Source organism: Argentina silus, assembly GCF_951799395.1.
Source record: "Argentina silus genome assembly, chromosome: 2".
Taxonomy (NCBI): domain Eukaryota; kingdom Metazoa; phylum Chordata; class Actinopteri; order Argentiniformes; family Argentinidae; genus Argentina; species Argentina silus.
In genome coordinates this window covers 2104572-2114584 of record NC_139656.1, presented here as the reverse complement: position 1 = coordinate 2114584, position 10013 = coordinate 2104572, and positions in this window count along the sequence as shown.

Sequence of the window (10013 nt, the reverse complement as noted above, 5' to 3'; positions counted from 1 at the left end):
GTGTGTGTGTGTGTGTGTGTGTGTGTGTGTGTGTGGCCGAGTAGCTCTTTACCTCCCAGTGTGTGTGTGTGTGTGTGTGTGTGTGTGTGTGTGTGTGTGTGTGTGTGTGTGTCAGCAGAACACCTTCTCCATCCCTAACCTCCTCAAAAACCTGGATTCCAACTTAACCCTAAGCCCCTTCCCCGTCTCCGACAGGCACTCCTGCAGGCCCGAGAGGATTGGATAGGTTAGATATCAATTGGATAGCAGCAATATGATGAAAGGACCTGCTAGTTGAACTCATATCTGAGCATGTCGATCACTGACGATGTGTTTTGTGGCCGGCAGCAAAAACATCATGTATCGACCGAGTAGAAAACTGAGTTGCTCAGAAACACATTGCCTCAGCTGGAGGTGGTTTGGTAATGATGAGTAACCTTGCCTGACACCTTTGGTTCAACGGGCTAACACAGTCTCATTATGGCACACAAACGACCAGGATTCTAACCAAGTCAGTCAGTCACACCTGCACTTGGAGAGGTAGAGGCCTGGGTACCTCACACAGGGTAGGCTGACGGAGGTACAAATCGGAGGACGGGTTCATTGTAATGCATGGAATGGTATAAGGAATGGTATCAAACACCTGTAATTAATACAACTCCTCATTCCATTCCATGCATTATAATGAGCCTGTCCTCCGCCTTCTACCTCCACCAGCCTCTACTGACCTCCCGCCAACTCTCTTCCCGTCTATCTCTTCATCTCTCCCTCCCTCCCTCTCTCTCTGTCTCTGTGTGTCTCTCCTTCTCCCTCCGTCCCTCTCTCTCTGTCTCTGTGTGTCTCTCCTTCTCCCTCCCTCCCTCTCTCTTTGTCTCCCTCTCTCCTCTCCTTTTTCTTGCTCATAGTCGACCTCTCCCTCTATCCCACAGTAGGGACCCAGGAAAAGCTCTATATTTCCACAGCCGTGGCTCTAGGGAGGCCTGTTTCCAGACGTTCGCACAGACTGTTCCCCTGGGAGCATGCTCACAACAGATTCTCTTTTTGCATCATTCAACGTCGACACCCAGCTGACAGTTTGCTTTACAGAACATTTCACCAGAATCCAAATAAATAGGTTAAGACTTGGAATAGGGCCAATTAAAGGTTATAATATTGTCTGTTTGCCAAAACTGATTTTGCTAGTTCTCATTTCAAATATGTTTTCAGCTTATTCAATGCAATTCAATACAATTCATTTGAAACAACTTTATTAATCAGCTACATAATGAGTAAAACTGACTTCGGCATCATTTCCACTCAAAATATGTCAAGCTCCTCTGTACCATCTAATTTTCTACTATGACAGTGTTTGATCCATTACTTAAAGAGCTTCTTAATCTCCCTGATGGAGTGATAATATAATCAAATAAACATCAGTCATCAAACAGGCCACAACGCATTACCACTGACTCCTCTGACGGGGTGAGGAGGCTTTATATCAACATACAGTAAGAATGAACAAGTGCTGTGTGTGTGTGTGTGTGTGTGTGTGTGTGTGTGTGTGTGTGTGTGTGTGTGTGTGTGTGTGTGTGTGCGCGCATGTGTTTGTTTGTGTGTGTGTGTGTGTGTGAGTGTGTGTGCATGTGTGTGTGTGCATGTGTGTGCATGTGTTTGTTTGTGTGTGTGTGTGTGTGTGTGTGTGTGTGTGTGTGTGTGTGCGCGCATGTGTTTGTTTGTGTGTGTGTGAGTGTGTGTGTGTGTGCATGTGTGGGCATGTTTGTTTGTGTGTGTGTGTGTGTGTGTGTGTGTGTGTGTGTGTGTGTGTGAGTGTGTGTGCATGTGTGTGTGTGTGTGTGTGTGTGTGTGTGTGCATGTGTGTGTGTGTGTGTGTGTGTGTGTGTGTATGTGTGTGTGCATGTGTTTGTTTGTGTGTGTGTGTGTGTGTGTGTGTGTGTGCGTGTGTGTGTGCATGTGTTTGTTTGTGTGTGTGTGTGTGTGTGTGTGTGTGTGAGTGTCTTAACATCCAGTAAGAATGAAAAAGTACACACAGTGTGAGGATGTGATAGAGTTTAACTGTTCAGCAGTGTCTACGGTGTCTAAGGTCTACAGTACAAGCCACTATTACAAATATTCTTAGGGGTTCTTTCTGGCACCATTGAGGTGCGACAAATTAATCAAAGAGGGTTAGGGTTAGGGTTAGGGTTAGGGTTAGGGTTAGGAACATTTTCACGAAAGAGGTGCATTCTGGAACCTTTTCATCAAAGATGTGCTATTTGGAACCTTTTTACTTGTCTCATTCCACACAACACAGCTGTTTGAAGTTGGGATGTCACATGAACATAAGGACAGATGTAATACAGTTAGAATCAAACAAGAACCAACATCACAGGTACATCGGTTTGTGAGGTATCACAACATAAATTCACAATTCTTGCGACATTGCTTCCCCTGTTTGCTAGGGAATTGTGGAATTTCCATCCTTTGTGTTGCATTGTCTCAACAGATGCACCTGTGATTTTGGTTTTTGTTTGATTATCACATCTCTGCTCATGTTCATGCATGTGTTTTGTTGAGGTAGTTCGTCTGGCACACATTGGCATGAAGTGTGTGCAAGTCTGTCAGTGCAGACCTCCATTTCTTCTAATTAAAATTGTTACACAAGGCCATTCACCTTTGAAGTATCTTGACGTTTTTAACTATGTTGTGGTCTGCCAATGTGAAATTGCCTGCACTCTTCCTGAAGCTAGGCTACTACTTCTAGTTACAAATACAATATCAACGAAATAGAACCCTTTAAGGTTCCTTAGATTATAAAATAGAACCATTTAAGGTTTGTTAGACATTCAAGGTTCTATACCATAGTTCATAAATGACACCATACATGGTTCAATTTTGAACAATTTAGAGAACCCCATATGGTTCTATATAGCACATTTAGGTTGTCTTATATGTATCAAAGCATGGAACCTTTTGGATAATATATATATATATACTGTATGTAACTGTTAGTTCTAAGAGTGTAGGAAAATCTCCCCAGCAACCTTTACCCAAAGAGAGAGAGGGAAGGAGAGAGAGAGGGGTGGGTGTGTAAATAGAGAAGGAGTGAGAGTGATGGAAAGAGAGATAGAAAAAGAGGTGGGGGTGAAGAGTGATTGGGAGAGGGAGAAACAATGAGAGAAGGAGAGAGAGAGATAGAGAGGGGTACAAAAAAGAGGGAGAGAGAGTGGAGGAGGGGGTTATGAAAGTGAGAGAGAGAAAGAATGAGAGAAGGAGAGAGAGAGATAGAGAGGGGTACAAAAAAAGGAGAGAGAGTGGAGGAGGGGGTTATGAAAGTGAGAGAGAGAGAGAGAGAGAGAGAGAGAGAGACAGAGAGGTGGGGGGCTTTAATGGGGGGTATACTATATGATTTGTCAGCCGGTGAGGTACATGGGGATAGAGAATTAAGCTCCAGTGCTTATGTAAGCCGCCTCCACAAGCCTGGAGAATTTATGTAACAGGAAGGCAGAGAGAGAGAGAGAGAGAGAGAGAGAGACAGCACACCTTCTCCTGGAGAGCTCAGCAGGAGAAGAGAGAAACGTCTCACACTGCCCCCGACCACCCCTTCTTTCTCCTCTCCTCCTCCCTCCACCAAGACACACATTATACACAAACACACGCACGCACGCACACACACGCACACACACGCACACACACACACACACACACACACACACACACACACACACACACACACACACACACACACACACACACCACACATACACATGCATGCAGCTCACTTGGCCACCATGCTCTGCAATGAGACATAAGGAAAGGGGATAGTTTATTCAAAAGTCTAACTTTAACTAAGTTTCCATGCCATAAAAGTGGTCTAAAGTCAAGATGCAATATGCCACCACGGATGCAGAAAATACGACCTAACATGCTAACAACCATTACGATAGACTGGTAGCATTACTAGCCAGCTAGCATCCGCTGGTTGATGTTGTGTGATGCAGTTGATTAGTGAAGATCACACGTGAATATATCAAGCACGAAATGTACAGTACCAGTCAAACGTTTGGACACACCTTCTCATTCAATGGCTTTTCTTTATTTTTTATTATTTTCTACATTGTAGATTAATATTGAAGACATTAAAACTATGAAGGAACACATGGAATTATGTAGTAAACAAAAAAGTGTTAAACAAACCAGAATATGGTTTATATTTTAGATTCTTCAAAGTAGCCACCTTTTGCTTTGATGACAGCTTTGCACACTCTTGGCAAGGTGTGTCCAAACTTTTGACTGGTACTGTATACAGGAATAAAAATCCTGTTACAAGACAAGAAAAGTGTCGCTAATGCGTGACTTGAGGCTACTTTGAACAGGTTGCTGCGGAAGTGTCCCAATGTTTTCCCCAATCTTGACCTGGATACAGAACGAATACCGTCTCACCCTATATTCGTTTTTTTTTTTTTTTTTTTTTTTACAAGGGAGCACACAGTTTACAACAATACATAAGACAACAATACAAAATTACAACATAATAATCACATTTTTCAATCAAAACTTTAAACTGCCCTAGCGGCACCAGAGCAACCAACAGATTACTATAAATAAGTCAGCACAATGTTTTTTTCTGATCTAGGCAATTTAACACATCATCTAAGACAAGTGTAGCAGCTGAGACAGTGTTATGACCACATCTAAAGCCAGATTGGTGCACATTTGGAATGGATTCGGAAGATAAAAAGGTTCTTATCTGGGAGTTGATCGGGGACTCTAATACTTTGGAAAGGCAAGACAGCTTGGATAATGGGCGGTAGTTATCTAGGTCAGAGGGGTCATCACCTTTATGGAGCAGGAGCACATGGGCTGCCTTCCAAACCTTGGGGAAAGCACCTAACAGTCAGATTAAAAATATGTGTCAATGACTCACTAAAATGTTACCTTGCTCGCTAAAATGTGTAAAATGTCTTTCTGTAAGGAAGCGTGGAGCAGATTTTGTTACCCTTTCATCTCTAATACAGGCTATCGGACAGTGATCGCTGATGTAATTTGCAAAAACACCACTGGCTATATATTTATAAGGCCTATTTGTTAGGATGATAGTAGTTTTATCTGGATTCTTCAAGTTAGGCCCCTGTTGGTTTTGAGATTAACTGTGATAGTTGTAAGCCAACCCACAGGTGTTTGATTTTATCTGACGTTTGAGACAACCAGTCTAGAATAAAATCAACTATTATTACAACTTCAGAATGTACATAGGAGGATAGAAGTGCAGCTGAGTTATCAAGGGGATGAGCAGATGGTGGGCGATACACTCCTATCACAGACAGCTTAGAGTTATTTTCAAACCACACACCTAGGACTAAACAATAATATTGATTTAGTACAGTGGAGGACAGCAGAATAGATGCAAGCTCCTCCGTATAAAATAGTTTTTGAAAAAAATACCCACGATATGTGCTTGATAGCTGGATCTACAAAACACCCCATCTAATCATCAGACCCCTTGTAAGTTCTGAAAACATCAGACAAACTTGTCAAAAATGCTTGAGCAAACTGGCCCTTTAAGCGTTACATCCTGCTGTCCTCAGCAGTATCAGTTGTGGTCACCGGCATATACCTGGAGGGCAGAATGGAATAGAGAATGGAGTGGAATTCTCGGCCCCATTCACTGACTGACTGCTGCAGCCCATTGTCACCATGAATGTGTTCCAGCCCGGTACACTGTTTCCATGACAACAGCTTCCTCTCCAACAAGATGCTGCTTTCCTTTTTTTTTGGGGGGGGGGGGGGGGGCAGCATGGCATGGGCGGATGCTGCTGTAGCGGAAGTGATTTAGAATCACGCTGTTGTGATCTGGTAGCCCTGTCTGAGACATGTAACTTCAAGTGTTGCCCTAGGTCCTATTTAAGGTCCTAGGGCCTTGAACCTTACATTGTCTTCTTCTGCCTAATGGTGGAGGCTTGTGTCACTTGGGAGACACGGGTTCGATCTCCACCCGTCACACTGACAGTCCTCTACTGTGCTGTGCTATACTGGCTCCTTGGGGAGGACAGATAGGGGACATAAGTCATGACATGGTGGCCTGGGCCACTGACCAGTCAGTCAGTCAGTCAGTCAGACAGACAGACAGACAGACAGACAGACAGCCACTGGTCGAAACAGGTTTGCAAGATATCCAAGGCTTCATTTATCATTCTCTCTCCTTCACCGATCTGATAGACTGGAGGAAACTGGTTTGTAAGATGTTGTAAGTTTTCCAGCAGTGCAGTATCTTACTCTCTCAGTAGTAGACTCATTTCAGTATTTGGTGCTGGAGGGAGCGAGGGAGAGAGAGAGAGAGAGAGAGAGAGAGAGTGTGTGTGTATGTGTGAAGGGGGGCAGAGAAGTAGCACGTGGGGGGGGGGGGGGGGGCACAGAATCACACTGTTCAATAGACGGAGTGGTAACTGTGAGATCAGGGGTGAGGGCGCGTGGGAAGTGGACTCTGACGAGGGGAACATCGCCTTGCTCTGTTGAGCACAGCTGTGACAAGTCAAGAGCATTCTGCTCTGAGGACACGGAGAAGGAAATAAGGCCAAGAGAGGGAGTGGGGAGGATGAGAGGAGGGGAGGGGAGGGGGATGAGGAGAGGAGGAGAGGGAGAGAGGGAGTGGGGAGGATGAGAGGAGGGGAGGGGGATGAGGAGAGGGGGAGGGAGAGGAGGAGAGGAGAGGGAGTGGGGAGGATGAGAGGAGGAGAGGGGGATGAGGAGAGGGAGAGAGGGAGTGGGGAGGATGAGAGGAGGGGAGGGGGATGAGGAGAGGGGGAGGGAGAGGAGGAGAGGAGAGGGAGTGGGGAGGATGAGAGGAGGAGAGGGGGATGAGGAGAGGGAGAGAGGGAGTGGGGAGGATGAGAGGAGGGGAGGGGGATGAGGAGAGGGGGAGGGAGAGGAGGAGAGGAGAGGGAGTGGGGAGGATGAGAGGAGGAGAGGGGGATGAGGAGAGGGAGAGAGGGAGTGGGGAGGATGAAAGGAAGGGAGGAGGAAATGAGGAGAGGAGAAGAGGAGAGGGAGAGAGGGAGTGAGGAGGATGAGAGGAGGGGAGGAGGAAATGAGGAGAGGAGAGGAGGAGAGGGGGAGGAGAGGTGCTGACAGCCACAGCAGGGAGATCTTACTATAATCTCTGAACAAACCCTCAAGGCTTTAATGCTCAAAGAGCCAACGTAGGCTGATGCCCGCTGTTAATGTAAGAGATCCATATGGGAGGCTGTGGCTTGCACCATCACCTTTAGTATCAAATAGCAAAACGCGCTATAAAACCCAGAACATGTTCACAATTCCAGCACTTAAAAACAATTAACCAAGCCTGGCTTTGGACAGTAATCAACTAACAGTCTCGGTGGGCAGCACCCATAATCTTAATAAGAAGCTGCAAAAGAGTCATTGTCCAGTCATTGTTCATTCCACTGACATGGAATGTTTCAAACAGTTACGATGTCCTTCAAACACATGCACACACGCACGCATGCACGCACGCACGCGCGCACACACACACACACACACACACACACACACACACACACACACACACACACACACACACAAACAAAGTGACTGAGCAGACATAGGTCATTTTAACCACAGTTTGACAGAAAATGTTTTTGGTCCTCTCAAAGACCTCCATTAGCCATATTCAGTGAAGTAGACTTGTGTGACTGGAAAAGTGGTCTGCTGTGATGGCCTCTCTCTCTCTCTCTCTCTCCCTCTCTCTCTCTCTCTCTCTCATGCAATTCTCTCACTCTCTGCCTCTCTCTCTTTCTGTTTCTCTCTCTCTCTCTCATTCAGTTCTCTCACTCTCTGCCTCTCTCTCTCTCCCTCCCTCTCTCTCTCTGGCTCTTTCTCTCTCTCTCTCTCTCTCTCTCTCCATTTTGTAATAAATGATTGCGTTAGTAAAGGTAAGAGCAGCAGCAGCGTATGTGTGTGAGTGGGGCTGACTAATCCTGACAGGAAGTGAGTAATACTCAAGGTAGGTAGATTCAACTTTGTGAATTCAACTAAATCTGAAGTTGTCTTTGTTCTGAACATGACACCAAAAAGGTATTCTACTGCCCCCAAGTGGACAAATATGAAAATGGGTTAAGCAGAGGGCTGGTCATAAACACCATGTCCTGTATTCACAAAGCATACAAGTACAAGTACAGAACTCCAACTTTGAGAAGCTTTATAGATACGGGCCCAAATCTTCAGATAGATTGATAACCATTCATAAGAAAAAAACAAATTGTAGGCCTATGCAGAGTTACTGTGTCCACTATTTATGTGTTATTATATACACTCACCGGCCACTTTATTCGGTACACCTGTTCAACTGCTCGTTAACGCAAATATCTAATGGTGTGGGGGATATTTTCTTGACACACTTTGGGCCCCTTAGTACCAACTGAGCATCGTTTAAACACCACAGCCTACCAGAGTATTGTTGCTGACCATGTCCATCCCTTTATGACCACAGTGTACCCATCTTCTGATGGCTACTTCCAACAGGATAACGTGGTTTAACAAACTGGTTTCATGAACATGACAATGAGTTCACTGTACTCCAATGGCCTCCACAGTCACCAGATCTCAATCCAATAGAGCACCTTTGGGATGTGGTGGAACGGGAGATTTGCATCATGGATGTGCAGCCGACAAATCTGCAGCAACTGTGTGATGCTATCAGGTCAATATGGACCAAAATCTCTGAGGAATGTTTCCAGCACCTTGTTGAATCTATGCCACAAAGAATTAAGGCAGTTCTGAAGGCAAATGGGGGTCCAACCCGGTACTAGCAAGGTGTACTTAATAAAGTGGTTGGTGAGTGTATAGCTACAATATTGTAGAAGTGTCTTGGTTATGCTCAAGATGTGTTATTTATCCTGATATTGAATTTCTCTTTGAAATATCCTCACGTACAAGCCACTCTGGGGCTTGAATTGAGAAATCATCTTTCTGATAATACAACTAAACACAATAAAGTTAAAACATTCCCAGCAGACACCGTATATAGGCTACAGACGTGTTGAATGAGTAGTTGAATGAGGCTACAGACGTGTTGAATGACTACTACATACTGTACTGCACCTGCTTCAGCTTTTGACTAAGAATGCAATTTCATGTAATCTAGCGCCATCTAGTGGTGAAAGAATAAAACTGATGATAATTAATCATGCTATGGCGAGTTAGCCTACAGTTAGCCTGTAGCTAGTGGTACTCCGTATCTGACTTCAGAGTCTAGGGAGGTCCTTTGATCTTACGCTGGTTGGAGTGCCCCCTGTATCGTTTATCTTGTATCTTTTTTTAATTGAACGAATCATAAGGTATGTTTGTTTTAAGAACCACCTATCACTTTTCGCTCCAATGAAAGGAGAAGAGAACGCGATGACTCACCTAACGTCAATACAAAATACGTGAGAACCAATCAATGCGCTTGCTCGGAAGCCGGCTCGAATATGGACCTCTCAGTGGGGAGTTAGTGAGAGTAAGGAAAGGTGGGTTCGCTGTGTGTCAGTGGTCTAGCTTCAGCTGGGCTAACGGAGAGTATGGATGGACATTATATGTGTCTTATGTCGCCAGGCATCTTATTGTGTCAAGCCATTCTATGGATACTTGTATTCATATTTGAACAAAATGATGTATTGTAGCTTTAGCCTGGTATCATACCGGCAATGATGATGCTGTTTTCAGACCTCAGGATAGGTGGACATCTACACGTTCAACGTACTATATGGTGCTGTATATTGTCATATACTGTAGCGTTGTCGTGTAATTGAGACGTCACTGCCATTTGCTCCTGAAAGCAGACATGGAATGTGTCTCTAAACCAGCATGCCCCACCCTGGCTTGACAGACACCCATGGAAACAACAGCTGTGTGGGTTTGGGTGGCATGAAGTCCTTTTGTTCGTGTTTGAGAACATATCTTTATTCGGGCCTTAACAGATAACCACATCATAACATTAGTATTGATATTGACATTCAATTATTTTTTAATTAAAATTGCCCTTTCTTTCCTCAAAACAAGACACCCCTCCAATCTTACAA